The sequence below is a fragment of the Spermophilus citellus genome (assembly GCF_964194105.1).
Source record: "Spermophilus citellus genome assembly, chromosome: 6".
In the NCBI taxonomy this organism is placed as follows: Eukaryota; Metazoa; Chordata; class Mammalia; order Rodentia; family Sciuridae; genus Spermophilus; species Spermophilus citellus.
Window position 1 is genome coordinate 109,813,638 of NC_138187.1, and position 19,226 is coordinate 109,832,863.

Genomic DNA, 19,226 nt, shown 5'->3' on the forward strand with positions numbered 1-19,226 from the left:
TACAAGTTTTTTTTTTCTTTTTCCCCCCTTTGGAAGGATGGGATACTGGGGATTGAACATAAGAGCTGTCTACCACTGAGCTACATCTCTGGCCATTTTATTTTTTATTTTGAGATAGGGTCTCACTGAGTTGCTGAGTTTAGCCTTGAACTTAAGATCCTCCTACCTCAACTTCCTGAGTCACTGGGATTACAGGCATATGCCACCATGCCTGGTTAGTAGTATAAATTTTCAAAAATCAACATCCCCACCTAGTTAGAAAAATTTTATACATTTTTCTCTTATCTCAAAAAAAATCAGAAATAATATAATAGAGTAAGTATTTTTATTCTTCTACCTAAACCACAGAGAAGGCTAAGAAAATCTTAATGCATCAACCTTCTGCTTTCCTGTACCCATTAGACTAGCATGAAAAGCATTTCAACACAGAAAGGAAAAATAGACTAGTATGAAATGCATTTCAACACAATAAGTTAGCTTACTCTTTTCAAGTAAGCTAACTCATTTCACTAAAAAGCAATTTCCTGTCTTATAGCTCATTTATAAAAATCCTCAGAAGATGGAAATTTGTAACTGATCAACCTTGACTAAACGAAAGAATCCTAAAAGCAATAAATTAAATTTTCCCCAGAGAAAATGAGAAAGAAAACAAATTTTTTAAATGTCATTACTTAAAAATGATATGATAATTTAAATGGCAAATTCCAATTGTGTTTTAAAGATCTACTTGTGACTTTCATACCCTTCCCATTGTTGCTCTTTGTTTTACTGGGCCTGTTAATATCATTAGAATATTTTTGCACCATGGGCCATGGCAGGTTCAGGGAATACAGGGACCAATAAAACATAATTCTTATTACCAAGGATTGTTGAAGAGCTGGAGATGAACCTCAGTGGTGGAGGGCCTGCCTAGCATGCACAAGCTCTGGTTTCTATCTTAAGCACAAAAAAAAAAAAAAAAAAAAAGGTGCTGATGCTACAACAATAACAGAGCAGCAGGAACAGCAATGATGATCACTAAGCACCTTTGATGTTGTATCAGACACTGGGCTAGACACTTTTAACAGTAGTTGTTGTACAACAGGAGGAAGTTTGATACTGAGATATTAAAAATGATAGTTATTGGCAGTCATAAGTTCTAGGGTATGCCGCTGGGAAAAGGGAGCAAAGAAAAGATAAAGGCAAAGATAATTAAAAGTGGGGACAGAGAGGCCAAGTAGTAGGTGGATGTTCAATTCACTCAGAATGATGCCAGGAGTAATGATGATGGAAGAAAGAGTGCCACGAAGGTTAAGGAATACCTGGAGGTGAGGTGATGAGATATAGAGTGGCAAATGCTTCCAAGAAGCAAGCAGTTTATTTTTAAACCTTGGTGCAATTGGGATATGTGAAAGAAGCGTGAAGACTTTTGAGCAACAAGATGAGGAGAACATTCCCAGAAGACCTTGAGGATTCAGTTTTTCCTGATAACAGCATGTTTCAGAATGAAGAAGAAAGGATGACTGGAAGAAGGGAGGGAGTTGAGAAAGTGAGTCAGAATGGAGGAGAAAGAGTCATATGGGGCTAAGATTCTAATAATGATGGATAACTTTGGATGTTACCTGATTCTGGAGAAATGAGCAATCTATTTGTGCTCATGAAACACCCTTAATCTAAATGATAGGTGCTATACTGAAAATATATGGCAACTCAAGAGTAGAAACAGCTACCAGAAATCAATTCATCTTAACTTATATCAAAAGAATAGATAAGAATCTGCTAAGTAAATAAGGTTAAGAGGAGAAGATAGCATTCCAGATAATAGGACAAGCATTTAAGATGTACAGAAGCTGGGCCAGATACTTTGGCCCACACCTGCAGTCCCAGCACTTGAAAGGGTCAGGTAAGAGAATCACTTGATCCCAGGAGTTTAAGGCCAAAATAATTTATACATAAAGTTCATAATAGCTTTATTCATAATAGTCAAGATGCAGAAACAACCAAGTATCCACCAATTGATAAAGGAGTGGGAGTGATATGATTTAGCCATACAATGGCCTATTACTCAGCCATAAAAGGAATGAAGTATTGTTACATGCTACACAATGGATGAACACTGAAAGTTTCATGCTAAGTGAAATTCAATTACAAAAGATCACATATTATATAATTCCACTGAAATGAAATATCCATAATATACAAATCCATAGAGAATATACATATTAGTGGTTTCTAGGGCTAGAGTGTAGAACATTTGAGGGAAAATGGAAATTGCTTATAATGTATTCAGAATTTCTTTGGAGGATGGTAAAAATGTTCTCAAATAGTTACAATGGCTGAGTGTGGTGGTGCACACCTGTAATCCTAGCAACTTGGGAAGCCGAGGCATGAGGACTGCAAGTTCAAAGCCAGCCCCAGCAACTTAGCAAGGCCCCAAGCAGTTTAGTGAGGCTGTTTCTCAAAATAAAAAATAAATAAAGGGCTAAGGATGTGGCTCAGTGGTAAAGTGCCTCTGGGTTTAATCCATAGTACTCCCCCCTCAACAGCAAAAACAAAAAAAGAAAACATGGTTGCAATGATGGTTCCTCAATTCTCTGAATGTATTAAAAACTACTGAATTGTACTTTTTGTTTTGGTTGTTCTTTTTTTTTTTTTTTTTTTTGTCATAATAGAAATGGAATCCAGAGAGCTTGGGCTGTAGCTCATTGGTAGAGCACCCACCTCACACATGTGAGGCACTGAGTTTGATCCTTAGCACCACATAAAAATAAATAAAGATATTGTGTCCAACTACAACTATATATATATATATATATATATATATATATATATATGCAAAAGGGGAGACAATTAAATACTCCATTATTTTAACAACTGTAGATGATAAAACTATACACACACACACACACACACACACATATATATATATATATATATATATTTTTTTTTTTTTTAAAGAAATGGAATCCAGAGCCTAGTACATGGTAGACAAGCACTCCACCACTGAGCTACATCCTCGATCAGCCCATGAACTGCACACTTTAAATGGGTAAACTGTATTGCTTGTGAATTCCATCTCAAGCAGTACACAAAAAAAAAAAAAAAGAGTCAACAGTATTAGGTAGATTTCTCTAATTAATTCAGCTTTATTCTAATGTCTGAGAAGGAGAATGTTCAAAAGCCAAAAAAACTATATTCATCCTCAGCTAAAACAGACCTTTGCTGCCTTCACAAAGGGACAACAACAGAACGCCACACATTGGCTGAATCCCATCTCAACAGATTCTAAGCAGCCTCACTCCAGGCCTCTCCTCCTCTCCTGGCAATGGGGGTCAGTCTTCCCTTCACAATACTCTCCACCTTCTGCCTCCACAGTCACTAGAAAAGGAGTATTTATTTATGTCAGCAATGAAGAATAGTCAGAAAACAAACTGTACTTTAGGGAGTCCCAAGAAATCCTCTGAAACATAGTAAGATCTCTTAATTTTGTGTTAGAGATGAAAACATTTAGAAGAGTTAGTGAACCCAAAGTATTTATGTATGCAAAAGGGGAGACAATTAAATATTCCATTATTTTAACAATTGTAGATGATAAAACAAACATAGAATGGAAGTAAAGTAATTACAACCACTGGTAACAGAGTAGGAAAGAGAAAATTTATAAATATTTCTGTGTAAAGTATCATACACAAACTGTAATCAAGTTGAAAAGAAGCTATGAAAATGTTCTTATACCATCAGGAAGACCGGTGAACTCAGACTGGTTGATCAATAGCCATATCTAAAATGGAATTATAGGCAATTACTATGGATATGAAGCAGTTTTGGTTTAAAAATATATTATCCACAATATATAAGTGACAAATCTTAATATATTACATATGACATAAAATAAAAACTGTCATGGGGCTGGGATTGTGGCTCAGCGGTAGAGCGCTCGCCTAGCACAGGCGGGACCCAAGTTCGATCCTCAGCACCACATAAAAATAAAAAGGCATTGTATTGTGTCCATTTACACCTAAAAAAAATAAATATTTTTTAAAAAACTGTCATTTAGGTTAGAATATACCACACTCTCACACACACACATATATACAATATTATATTACATCAAAATGAGCAAAAATAAATTAATCCAAAGAAGTAGAGGATTACAATCAATCTAAATACTAAAAAAATTAAAAATTGAGAGTCATCATTTTACATAAATTTATTTTTTTATAGATCTAATTTATTTCACCAATATGAAACTTCAAATTTAAAGTATCTAAGGTTTTAGTAAAGGTGATAGAGGATGATATTAGTAGTTCCACCCCCTTATTCTCAAGGGATATGTTCTAAGACCTCAGTGGATGCCTGAAATCATAGATAGTTATAAACCCCAAACATTACACTGTTTTCTCCTCTACATGAACACCTAGGGTACAATTTAATTCCTAAATTAGGTACAAATAAAATAATAATGATAAATAGAACAATTTAAATAACATTTTACAATAAAACTTATTTAAATATGGACTTTCTGTCAAAATATTGGATTATACTCATGTTTTCTTTTCTTGTAATGTATCACTTGAAGCCATTTTGGTATATCCAAATTGCCAGCATCACCACTCTTGCACTTTGGGATAATTGTTATGATTTAGATATAAATTTATCTCTCAAATGTTCATGTGTAGGATAATACAAGAAAGTTTAGAGGTGAAATTACTGTGTTATGACAGCCTTTACCTTATCAGTGTACTAATCCACTTTAATGAATTAACTGGGTGGTAACTGCAGGCAGGTAGAATATGGCTGAGGAGGAGGTGGGTCACTGAGGACATGCCTTTGAGGGCTGTATTTTGTAAAGTTTGCCATGTCGTGAGCTGTTTTTCTTCTCCACACCCTCCCACCATAATGTTCTGCCTGACCGCAAGCACCGAGCCATAGAGCTGGCTGTCTATGAACAGACACCTCTGAAACCATGAGCAACAAATAAACTTTTCTGCTCTAAAATTGTTCTTGTTAGGTCTCTTGGTGAAAAAGCTGAGTCAAAATAGTCATTAAGCAAAGTAAGGATTACTTGAACACAAGGACTGTGATACCATAATAGTGAATCTGATAACCAAGATGGCCTCTAAGTGACTAATGGGTGGATAGCATATACAACTTGGATACATTAGACAAAAGGATGATTCACATCCCAGGTGAGACAGAGCAGGATGGGAAAGGCTTAAAATTCTAGTAATAAACAATTAATGTTTTAAGTTACATACTATTCTGAGAGGCCTCTCAGAATAGTATGTAACTTAAAACATTAATTGTTTATTACTAGAATTTTACTGTTAATATTTTCAAACCATGTTTAACTATAACTGAAAACTGCAGAAAGCAAAACCACAGATAAGGGTAAACTCCTTTATAGCCTAGGAATAGTGGCATTTAAAAATATCTAGGTTAAAAGATGACAGGTACAAAGGTGCTATCAGTTACCTAAGAAAGAATCCTGACTGAGGGGGAAAAAGCAAGAATGAAGGTCAAAGTGTGCTACAGAGTCATGAAAGTAGTGCTGTTGGGATTACAGACAGTGTATCAAATATTTACTATTTTCTTAATAACTTATAACCCCTAAATATTTCAAACTGATTTTTAAGGTCACATCTCCTCTCCCTCAGTGAAGCAATTTTATATCAAAGTTTCAAGTAAAAAGGAAAATGTTTTTAAAATGTATTTTACAGTGAATTTTTCAAAGTACCTCAGTCTTTCCCAGAAGACAGCTGCCATAAGATCTTGAATTGTTTAATATTTAAGTTTATTGATAAACTAAAGTAAGTCACAGAGGAGTCCTCCCTCAGAGGACACTATTTCACTGAGTTATATTTAGTGTCTTACTATTCATTACCTCACTACCTCTAAGTATGGACCCATTTCTTTTTTTTTTTTTTCAATTGCTATATGGCCAAGCAATTAACAGGTGCTCTATAAATATTCGGTAAATGGATAAATAATTCCAACAACTCAGTCTTTCTTTATAAGAAAGCCCATGTAGCTTTACATAATGAACTGCCATTCACATAGTCAACCCTCTTTCCTCATTGAGAACCTTGCCAATACCTTACACCAGTCACAGGAGAAAATGTAGATGCAAGAGCAAAACTCGAAAGCTCATATCTCAGCTGAATAAAATAGCACTATGGAAAGTTATTTTCAGTTCCTCAAAGTTCATAACGGGTATATAAGAGATCATCATTTAGTCCAATCCCAGAAAGACCCTTACACACAAATCCCAGTTATTGGTCTCCTCGTTCCACTCATCTTTCCTCTGGACCTTGTGCATGTGTATTCCTGTTGGCTAATCTATCAAAGTTAAGAAAATCCTGCTTCTTTCCTAGGCCAGAGGAAATTTCAACACCTCTTCTTCTCTTGCCCTGTCACGTGTTACAAGCTTGCTACCTTTACTCTCAATGTTGGTATCTACAAAACATAAAAAGGAAAGCAAAGACATAGCAGAAAAATCCATGGTCCAGGGAAAGATAATAGCATTAAACAAAGTTAAATGATCTGGAATTGCGGGTAGGACCGATGTTGGAAAGTAAACATGTGGGAGTGCCTGCAGGCATTCAATAGGATAATCCGATAAAGAAGGTGATGTCAAAAAGAGATGAATGGAAAACATACGATGTGTTTTCACTATATAGGTATCTCAAATAATGCATTTTCTTCTGGGTAAAATATAAAATGAAATATATCTATTTGGACCAATATTATACTATGGATCCCTGAAAGATAATAATCTTCCAGATGTCTTTTTTCTCTCAGGCTAGATAATGTGTGTTTTCATCTTTCTCTCAGGTCAGGTCTCATAACCTTCCAAGTTCATGCCATATATAAGTTGAGAATGAATTTTAAAAAATGAATCCCTGTAATGTTCTAGGCAAAGATAACCATTTCAGAAAGAAAATAAAACTGAAAAACAAGATAACACTACACTTAATGTAGTCTTTTACATGTGTGTGTGTGTGTATATGTGTGTGTGTGTGTGTGTGTGTGTATCAATAAAAACAATCACCAATTTCTATCATTAAGAAACCATGGTGGAGCTGGGATTGTGCCTAGCATGTGCGAGGAGCTGGGTTCGATCCTCAGCATCACATAAAAATAAATTAGTAGATAAATAAAATAAAGGTAAAAAAGAAACCATGGTTTAGAAAATAAATTAAAATTTAAAACATATTTTAAAAGTTCAGTAATAGAAGACTAAATCAGGTAACTGATATTCCCAGGTATTAGCTGTCAAAAGATATTATTTGTAGTAAATATATAAAGCTCATTTTCTTTCTCACCAAAGAAATAATTCAGTTGTGGGACATTATACACTTTTGCCCATGACACAGGATGATTAAAACTCGATGAAATTTCTAATGATAAATATTTCATTTACTCGTTTAAAAAAAGTAAATAAGATTCTGCAGGGCAAAGCTTAGGTATTTTCTGTCTTGGCATTTTATTAGATAAAATCTTACAAGGCTAGGTTTCTTTCATGTGCTCAAATATTGAAAATTTATCTTTTCTCTTCAAAAATGCCTTTCAAAATGAACTTAAGAGGTTAATTATTTAAATTCTGTGTATAAACACAATACCTAAAGTTTACAAAATGATCACAGTAAACAAGAACCAAAAAAACATTTGAGACAGAGAACCACAGTTTACAAATTCCTTGAATGTTTCCATTTATGCTTATCATTTAAAATTCACCGGGTACTATAAGCCTTAAAGCATTTTATTTTTTAAAGAAGTATTTGATAAATATTAAGAGGTTAATGCCTTATTGCAATTGTTTTCATTTCAAAATTTTGTATATTGAATTAAGTCATGTTCCTTGGAAAGAAAGGAGTTAGCCTCAATACTTAAATACTGGAAATGTTTTCCTTAATGGAAAAGAAAAAGAACAACCTGAGTAAAAAGATTCAATAGAGAATGCTGCACAAATAACAAGCCCCTCCTAACAGTATACAGTATTGTCCTTAAAAAGAAATGAAATAAGACATGGACCAGTAGATAAAGGACTTGAGTAGAACTGTGCTTCCCAAATTACTTGAGAAACTTATTAAAAACACAGATTCTAATTCAGTAGATCTAGAGTGGGGCTTTTCTGTATTTCAAATAAGTTTCCTGGTGATACTGATGCCTCTTGTCCATGGATCACATTTTGAGTAGCAAGGCAGAAGAATATGTGCATCTTTTCAAGGGGTACTAAAGTCCAGTGCCTAAAGACCACCAGTTAGGTTTATGAGCTTGCTGCAAAAAAGAAAAGTACACACCATGGGAAACTGGGCATTTCCATAAGAAAGAGTGAACTTGCCTTTGGGCTTGTGCATGTGCTATGTTATAAGACGGGTAAAGAAAATGGAAGTACTGCCTTCAGCACAGAGATAGCATTTGTCTGGATGCACAGTGGGCATCTTTTTCCAAGGCAGGGTGCCGAACCAGTCTCCCAGCAATGTCCATGGCCTTTGTACCTAACTGGATGAGGGGCAAGACAGAAGTCAATCAAGAGACTATCCAGTAGCTCCTGGAGGAGAATGACCAGCTGATCTGCTGTATCGTGGACTATCAGAAGAAGGGTTGAGCAAACGAGTGTGTTGAGTACCAACATGTGTTACACAGAAATCTCATTTAGCTACCATCGCAGATGCCAGCCCATCCAGTACTTCAAAAGCAATTGGAATGATCTTTCAGTTGTAGGGACTAATTGAATGTAATCTAGCTCCTATAAAATGGAGACAGGATCTTCACACCTACTCAACTGCTTAAAACATGAAACTTCTGTGTTTCTTTTAAAAAGTGGAAATGTGAAGAAAGCTACTAGCTTAACTATATTCTCAATGTAAATATTTATTTTAATAATTAATCAGATCCCCCAGAAAGTAGACCCCAGGTATCCTCTTTCCTGAAATGGGAGTATGTTTGGATAACAAAGACATCATGGGTATCTTTAAGACTACTCTTTAGTTTCAGCCTGAAGAGGAAACTGAGTAGGTGTTGGAGGATCAGCAGGAATTGCTGAGACTTCTGACTGAGCCTTTGCCAAACGGATACAGTATCTGTGTGTTCCCATCCAGTTTGTAAATGTGTTCCCCTTGATGGCTTTTCTCTTCTTAGGTTACTTTGAAATAAAGCTTGCTTTTCCATAAAAGAACAATATGAAGGTAGAGATGTTTCCATATAACAAGTGTTATATTTGGTTCTCTCAAAAATTATAAGGACTTAATAACCATAAGGTATATAACAATACTACTGTTATGTGTTGTCAATAAAATTAATAGTGATTCTTCAGTTATTATCTAGTATTATTTGATAATAAATGATGTGTAATTTTCTTTATCACAAAAAAAAATAAAAGAAAATGGAAGTTCTCTGGATTTATTGTCAGAAACCAAAGATTATTTGTTAAATGGACATTTTAATCATATTTATCTAGGAGGCAGAAGAAATAAAGAGATGCTAGAGTTGATAAAGAAGCAATGATGGCGCACCTTGATGGACATTTTAATCATATTTATCTAGGAGGCAGAAGAAATAAAGAGATGCTAGAGTTGATAAAGAAGCAATGATGGCGCACCTTGCAGTTCCAGCTACTTGGAAGGTTGAGACAGGAGGCTCCCTAGAATCCAAGGAGTTCAAGGCCAGCCTGAGTTCCAGAAATATAGTATGACTACTATCTTTAAAAAAAAAAAAAGTAAGGCAATTGTCATTCACTTTTATTCCTAAGCAGGCCACATAAGAGCTGAAACTGACCCAGGAACAACAAATACTGTCTCCTACCCCATGCTCACTACCAACAATAGGTTGAATTGGTGAAATAGTGGGAACACCTGACCACATTATTATACAGGTCCCCATTCTCCTTCTGTATGATGTGAATACCATATACTCTAATGGTCTGTCATCAAAAAGACCAACCACTTTGTGGACAGACATGAAAGCAGAGCTGTGCAATGAGAAGAGTCTTTCAGGTATGAACCAGAAAATTAATATCCTTTCAAGGCACTAACTATGCATGGATGGCATGTGACTCTCAAGGACCCAGAAGGAAAGCAGAAGAGAGCAGAGCAAGTACACTGGCTTGTACACAGCTACAAGCAGTGCTCAGAAATGACCCATGAACACTTTCAGCAATTAGAAGGAGCCTTTACATGAAAAGAATTCTCTGAATAAATATCCACAGATACCGTAAACATTGCATAAGACAATCTGTTGCAACATATGGTATACAGTACAAGCTTCACACTCAACAGTGAGAATCCTGGCTTCACATATACTGTCAGGATAATTTAGTTAACTTTTCTGGCTCCAGACTCCTTTTCTGGAATATGCAGGCAATATATCGAACTTCATTTTAAAGAGTAAAGGAAATGGGGCTGGGGATGTGGCTCAGTTGCGGAGCGCTTGCCTGGCATGCACAAGGCACTGGGTTCGATCCTCAGCACCACATAAATGTAAAATAACAATATTGTGTCCACCTAAAACTAAAAAAAATAAATATTAAAAAAAAGAGTAAAGGAAATAACGTATGCAAGACATTTAATGCAGCAAGTGGCCCCACAAATGGTCCTCTATAAATTTGAGGCAATTCTTATTCTTTTTCCAATATATTCTCAATAGCACTTAAAGTTAACATATTACTAAACCAGATCCAAAATGCCAGTTTAACATTTATTCATTCAACATATATGCTACTGTGGACCAGGCACTGTGTTTAAAAAGAAATGCAGTGTTTTAAAAGGTACCTGACTTCCTAGAGTTTACAGTCTATCATAAAGAAAAACAATCTGACAAAAAAAAGTTCTGAATGTTACCAGAAGACAGAGCAGGGGAACGGAAGGAAAAGCAGAAGTGTGGGACAAGGAAGCCTCCATGGAGGAAAAGACGAAGGAGAGTTCTAGTCTGGCTGTGAAGAGGGCAGTCATTCATTGCTATATGTGACAAGGGTAAAACTGGATAAAGTTATATTAAAAATAACATTTCAGAACACAGGAACAGAAACAGACAATAAATTGAATAGCAATTATTTTTGAAAATGAGTTAGAGGTTGAGATAAAAACAGTAGAAGTCTATGGGCAGCCTTCTTGCACTGGGCTGCTTACAGCCTACACTGCCTCCATTTGGGATGTAAACTGCACTTTAACAAGCTTGGGGTTGTCCACAAAGGCCAGTATCTTTACTACTAAAAGGGATAGACCTGATTTGGGGTGAGGAGCAATACTTAAGTCTTTTCCAGCTGAAATAGCAAATAGGTTGGAGACAAACAGTGAAAAACTGTCTTTTTTTTTTTTTTTTTTTTTGGTACTGGGGATTGAATCCAGGGGCACTTTTTATTTTTTATTTTGAGTCAGGCACTTACTTAGTTGCTTCAGGCCTTACTAAATTGCCAAAGCAGGCCTCAAACTCCAGTCACGGGGATTACAGTCATGTACCACCACACCAAAAAAGAACAAATGGGGAAAAAAAAAAAAAACAGTATCTTTTCTACCCTAAGGTTACGGTTCAAGCTCAGGCAAGTAGCATATAAGCAAAAAATTAAATGGAAAGATACTAGAAATGAGACAGTCACAGAAAGAGCCAAAATATTCTTGGCTAAGAAAATGAGAAGCTAGGTTCAGTAGTAGGTGACAACAGTCCTAGGTATTTGGGAAGTTGATATTTAGAAAAATGAGAGACCCAGAATAGCCAAAGTAATCCTTAGCAAGAAAAGTGAAGCAGGAGGCATCACAATACCAGACTTTAAATTATACTACAGAATTATAGTTACAAAAACAGCATAGTATTGGCACCAAAACAGGCATGAAGACCAATGGAATAGAAGACACAGAGGCAAACCAATGTGAATACAGTTGCCACATACTAGAAAAGGGCATCAAAAATATACATTGGAGAAAAGATAGCCTCTTCAACAAACAGCATTTAGAAAACTGGAAATCCACAGGTAGCAGAATGAAATTTAATGCCTAACTCTTACCCTGCACAAAAGTCAACTCAAAGTGGATCAAAGACCTAGGCATTAGACTGAAAACCCTGAACCTTCAAGAAGAAAATGTAGGCCCAACACTCCAATATGTCAGCTTAGGAACTGACTTCCTCCACAAGACTCCTAAAGCACAATAAATAAACCACTCCTCCATACATACCCAAAGAAATTAAAATCAGCATACAAAAATAAATAAATGAGATAATATCAAACTAAAAACATTCTGCACAGCAAAGGAAACAAATAATGTGAACAGAGAGCCTACATAATACAGAATCTTTGCCACCTGCGCCTCACATAAGGCATTAATTTCCAGACTATATAAAGAACTCAAAAAGCTTAACACACACACACACACACACACACACACACACATACACACAATAAATAAATAAATAGGCAAAGGAACTAAATATCTCAAAAGAAAAAACACAAGCAATCAACAAATATATGAAAAAATGTTCAACATATCTAGCAATTAGAGAAATGCAAATTAAAACTATACTGAGATTTCAGAATAGCAATTATCAAGAATACAAGGAAGCCAGGGGAGGTGGTGCACACCTGTAATCCCAGCAGCTCCAGAGGCTGAGGCAGGAAGATCATGAGTTCAAAGCTAGCCTCAGCAACTTAGCAATGCACTAAGCAACTCAGTGAGATCCTGTATCCCAATAAAATATTTTAAAAAGGACTGGGGATATGGCTTAGTGAATGAGTGCTCCTGAATTCAATCCCTGGTACCAAAAAAAAAAAAAAAACCGAGGAACAATAAATGTTGGTGAAGATGTGGGGGGAAAGGTACACTCATACATTGTTGGTGGAACTACAAATTAGTGCAACAGCTCTGGAATGCAGTATGGAGATTCTTCAACAAACTAGGAATGGAACCATCATTTGATCCAGTTATCCCACTCCTCCATATATATCCAAAGGAATTAAAATCAGCATACTACAGTGATGGAGCCTCATCAATGTTTATATTAGCACAATTCATAATAGTTAATCCATGGAACCAATCTACATGCCCATCAACAATTGAATAGATAAAGAAATTGTGATTTATATACCCAATGGAATACTATTCAGCCATAAAGAAGAAAGTAAATTTGCCGGTAAATGAATGAATCTGGAAACTATCATGCTAAGTGAAATGAGCCAATCCCCCCAAAAAAACAAAAGTCAGATGTTCTCTCTGATATGTGGATGGTAACCCACAACAAGGGACAGGGAAGAATAGAAGATTAGGATTAGACAAAGGGGAATGAAAGGAAAGTAGAAGAGATAGAAACAGGAAAGAAAGTAGAAAAAATCTACTATAACTTTCCTATGTACATATACGAATATATCACAATGAATTTCAATATCATTTACATCCATAAGACTGGGATACTAATGAGAATAGGATATATTCCATGTTTGTACAAACATATTAAAATAGTTTCTACTGTCATGTTTGATTAAAAAGAACAAATTAAAACACTGCAAAAAAAAAAAAAAAAACCACAAAACAGAACTGAGAACATTTAAGTAAGCAGGAAACCCAAGAGAGCCTGACAATGTAAAATCCAAGTTTTGAGAACTTGGTTTTAACTTTTAAAAGTGTTCTCTCACCCATACAGAGATCCACTGGCAGAGGGTGGAAGACTCAGGGGATCAAAGTACTTACACTCAAAACATTAGGTCATCACTTAGTGATACAGGCTTAGGACACCTAAGAAGCCAATTTAAAAACCACCACCACAACAACAAAAGAACTGAGGTCTTTGGACATTAATGAACAAAAACCATATACCCCACCATCCTTCCCTGCCTAGAAAAGCATCTTCTGCATGACTCATCTCCTTGAATATGCATAATAGAGGCAGAGTATCCCAGGCCACTTTAGGTCCTAGAAACAGAGAATTTCTACTTGAGAGGAAGTCAGGGATGCATGGTGCCTCCTTTTCACATGGGATTCCCTCCCCACACCTTGACTTTCACTCTAACTGCTCCAATTGCAATCATAGTTCAAGCAAGGCATCAAAGCAAAAACAACAACAAAAATAAATCACATGAAAATAAAACAAGGGCTGGGGTTGTGGCTCAAGCAGTAGCGCGCTCGCCTGGCATGCGTGCGGCCCAGGTTCGATCCTCAGCACCACATACCAACAAAAATGTTGTGTCTGCCAAGAACTAAAAAATAAATATTAAAAAAAATTCTTTCTTTCTCTCTCTCTCTCTCTCTCTCAAAAAAAAAAACAGAATTGTTAAAAAAAATAAAACAAACAAAAATAAACGCAGGATTGCTAAAAAATATATTATCAAAGTTGTCCACCTGCTATCCAAAATATTATGAAGCTTTTTAAAAGAAACAAAAATATGATGTTTACATAGGGAAAAATAAATAGTTAAGTACAAACTCTGGGAGACCCAGATGTAGCAATAGAGCAAATATTATAAATGATGATGTTTAAAGAATTCACAAAGTATATTTGGGAATTAAAGAAAATATGATGACAATTACTCAAAGGGAAACTCAAGAGAAAAAAAATGCTATTTTTTAAAATAAATTCTAGAAGACAAAAGTACAATAACCAAAATGAAAAACTTATTAGATAGGCTCAAGAATAGATTGAATAACAGAAGACAGAACTGCTAATTTGAGAACAGATGAAAATTATCTGATGTTAAAAACAGAGAGAGAGAGACTAAGGCAACCAGCGGCCACCATCTTGGAGAGCTGAAGTATCCACCGCCACTCTCCGACAGATTGCAACAACAAAACAGGTGTGTGTCACGCAGCTCAGCCCCCACACATAGGGGGATTTCGCATAAAATCTCTCCTAGACTTTCCTGGGGAGGGAGTTTCAGAGTGAGCCTGCATAAAGACTAAGGGGAAACTAGAGGCACCTGACCTTCAACCCCCCCTCCCATCAGCAGCCAAAACGAAACCTGTCTAGCCAGCGCTGGGGGAGGGGCAAGCAGAAAAAATCAAAACCATAGAGTGCCCGGGATCCCAAAAGCCAACTGTGTGACCCCGGAGATCCAGGCTGTCTGATTCGCGAGGCCTGCCCAGCGGCTACAGAAGGCGTGGCGCCGCAGAGAAGGGATTAACTAGTAAGCAGGGAGATAAGTGGCTGCGACGACAACACGGTGGAATCCCGCCAGCCAAGCCCGCACTGACCCCCGGGCTGAGTACAGGATTTCAGACGGGGAAGGAAGCGGTACAGTTCTATCCCCCACAAGGGAAACAAAACAATAGAGTGCCGGGGTTCCCAATAGCCACCCTCCACACCCAACAAACGGCAGGCCCAGAGTACAGTTTGAACTGCCGAGAACCATCACTCAGGGGAAATCTGGTCTAGCAGGAGAAACCAAGACCAGCAGGAGAAACCAGGGGACTAGAGGCAAGGCCCTCGCGACTGGGCGGCTGTAAACTGCAGGCCCGCCGGCGACAGTTCACCCACTGCCCGCGTAACTGGGCGGTAGGAGAACGCCTGCCCGCTGGCGACTGATCACCTGCCCGCGGCCTGTGATACTGGGCGGCTGGAGACCGCCCACCTGCCGCGACCGGGAGCTGAAACCAAACAGGGACAGTCCAGTCACACCCCCCCATTAGGACACCCCGGCAAGGAGACGGAGGCCCGTCATAGCAGAGTAGTGTCGTCACTGGAGCTCGGACGTCGGAATTCCTTCCCAGCGGGTTCCACGTTAGCAGGCATAGTTTAACAACACAAAGGAGAGACATCAGAGTAATACAGAAACAAAACAAATCTATAGAAGAGAGCAGAAACACGACAATCAAATAGAGCTGGAAAGTAACGTGGACACACCAGAACATGAGAAAACAAGGGAAAAAAGGATTACAAACAATGCAAGACAACTCAATTCTACAGGAGGACATAGAAACATCAGAAACAGGGATAGGGAAAGAACTCAAGGCATACCTAACTCTAAAGGAAAGGAAATTTAGAGAAGACATGAGACAGCAAGTCCAAGAAATAAAAGTATATTTTGAAAATGAATTAAACAAACAAATTCAAATGGCAAAGAACGAGCTCTACCAGGAGATAGAGATCTTAAAAAAAAATCAAACAATAATCCTAGAATTGCAGGAAACTATAAACCAAATTGAAAACTCAAACGAGAATATTACAAATAGACTTGATCAAGTAGAAGTCAGAACATCAGATAATGAAGACAAGGTTTATCAACTTGAAAAGAATATACTCAACACAGAAAAGATGCTTAAATCCCACGAGCAATCTATTCAAGAGATATGGAATGTCATAAAAAAACCAAATTTGCGAGTCATAGGGATAGAAGAAGGCACAGAGATTCAAACCAAAGGAATGGACAGCATATTAAATGAAATAATTCTAGAAAACTTCCCAGAGATGAAAGATGGAATGGATTGCCAAATCCTGGAAGCCTACAGGACCCCAAACATTCAAAACCGTAATAGACCAACTCCAAGACATATAATTATGAAGATAGCCAACGTACAGAACAAGGAGAGAATATTAAAAGCTACGAGAGAAAAGAGGCAGATTACATTCAGGGGTAAACCAATTAGGTTAACGACCGATTTCTCATCACAGACTTTGAAAGCGAGAAGATCCTGGAACAATGTATTTCAAACGCTGAAAAATAATGGATTCCAACCAAGAATACTGTATCCAGCAAAACTGAGCTTCAAATTTGACAATGAAATTAAAATCTTTCACGATAAAAAAAGCTAAAAGAATTCGCAGCAAGAAAACCAGCTCTGCAAAGCATTTTGAGCAAAACACTACAAGAAGAGGATGTGAAAAATAGTGCCCAAAACTAACAGCAGGAGGTTTCTCAGTAAAGGGGGAGGAAAGTAACCAAAAAGTAAAACTAGACAAACTAAAATAAATAAATAAAGAAGCATGACTGGAAGTACAAATCATATCTCAATTGTAACCTTAAATGTTAATGGCCTAAACTCACCAATCAAGAGACATAGGCTAGTAACCTGGATCAAAAAAACAAATCCAACAATATGCTGCCTTCAGGAGACTCATATGATAGGAAAAGACATACACAGGCTGAAGGTAAAAGGTTGGGAAAAATCATACCACTCACATGGCCCTCGGAAGCAAGCAGGAGTGGCCATACTCATATCGAATAAAATCAACTTCAAACCTAAGTTAATCAAGAAGGATACAGAAGGACACTATATACTGTTAAAAGGAACCATCCACCAACAAGACATAACAATCATCAATTTGTATGCACCAAACAATGGAGCTGCAACGTTAATAAAACAAACTCTCCTCAAGTTCAAGAGTCAAATAGACCACAACACAATAATTATGGGTGACTTCAACACACCGCTCTCACCATTAGACAGATCCTCTAGACAAAAACTGAATAAAGAAACTATAGAACTCAACAACACAATCAATAACCTAGACTTAACCGACATATATAGAATATATCAACCATCATCAAGTGGATACACGTTCTTCTCAGCAGCACATGGATCCTACTCAAAGATAGACCATATATTATGCCATAAGGCAACTCTTAGTAAATATAAAGGCGTGGAGATAACACCATGCACCATATCTGATCATAATGGAATGAAATTGGAAATCAATGATAAAAGAAGGAAGGAAAAATCCAGCATCACATGGAAAATGAACAATATGTTATTGAACGATCAATGGGTTATAGAAGACATAAAGGAGGAGATGAAAAAATTCTTAGAGTCAAATGATAATACAGACACAACATACCAGAATCTATGGGATACAATGAAAGCAGTTTTAAGAGGGAAATTCATTTCTTGGAGTACTTACCTCAAAAAAAGAAAAAACCAACAAATAAATGAACTCACACAACACCTCAAAAACCTAGAAAAGGAAGAGAAAAACAACAGCAAAAGTAGTAGAAGACAAGAAATAATTAAAATTAGAGCAGAAATCAACAAAATTGAAACAAAAGAAACCATTGAAAAAATTGATAAAACTAAAAGTTGGTTCTTTGAAAAAATAAATAAGATAGACAAGCCCTTAGCCATGCTAACGAAAAGAAGAAGAGAGAGAACCCAAATTACTAACATACGGGATGAAAAAGGCAATATCACAACAGACACTACAGAAATACAGAAGATAATTAGAAAGTATTTTGAAATCCTATATTCCAATAAAATAGAAGATAGTGAAGATATCGATAAATTTCTTAAAGCATATGATTTGCCCAGATTGAGACAGGAAGACACACACAATTTAAACAGACCAATAACAAAGGAAGAAATAGAAGAAGCCATCAAAAGACTACCAACCAAGAAAAGCCCTGGACCGGAAGGGTATACAGCGGAGTTCTATAAAACATTCAAAGAAGAATTAATACCAATACTTTTCAAGCTATTTCAAGAAATAGAAAAAGAAGGAGCTCTTCCAAATTCATTCTATGAGGCCAACATCACCCTGATCCCAAAACCAGACAAAGATACTTCAAAGAAAGAAAACTACAGACCAATATCTCTAATGAACTTGGATGCAAAAATTCTCAATAAAATTCTGGCGAATCGAATACAAAAACATATCAGAAAACTTGTGCACCATGATCAAGTAGGATTCATTCCTGGGATGCAAGGATGGTTCAATATACGGAAATCAATAAATGCTATTCACCACATCAATAGACTTAAAGACAAGAACCATATGATCATCTCGATGGATGCAGAAAAAGCATTTGACAAAGTACAGCATCCCTTTATGTTCAAAACACTAGAAAAACTAGGGATAACAGGAACTTACCTCAACATTGTAAAAGCTATATATGCTAAACCTCAGGATAGCATCATCCTAAACGGAGAAAAACTGAAGGCATTGGCTCTAAAATCTGGAACAAGACAGGGATGCCCTCTGTCACCACTTCTACTCAATTTAGTTCTCGAAGTACTAGCCAGAGCAATTAGACAGACAAAAGAAATTAAAGGCATAAAAATAGGAAAAGAAGAAATTAAATTATCGCTATTTGCGGATGACATGATAATGTACTTAACAGACCCAAAAGAGTCTACAAAGAAGCTGCTAGAGTTAATAAATGAATTCAGCAAAGTGGCAGGTTATAAAATCAACACGCATAAATCAAAGGCATTCCTGTATATCAGCAACAAAACCTCTGAAATGGAAATAAGGAAAACCACTCCATTCACAATATCCTCAAAGAAAATAAGATACTTGGGAATCAACCTAACAAAAGAGGTGAAAGATTTATACAA

General features: G+C 36.6%; 1 protein-coding gene and 1 pseudogene across 2 annotated transcripts in view; one reads left to right on the forward strand and one right to left on the reverse strand.

Moving 5' to 3' along the window:
- Positions 1 to 19,226, reverse strand: part of SMYD3 (SET and MYND domain containing 3) — a 762,780-nt gene that overhangs the window by 604,737 nt on the left and 138,817 nt on the right. The window lies entirely within an intron of this gene.
- Positions 8,462 to 8,717, forward strand: LOC308652393 (SS18-like protein 2; annotated as a pseudogene). The gene has a single exon. The product of its transcript is annotated as an SS18-like protein 2 (transcript).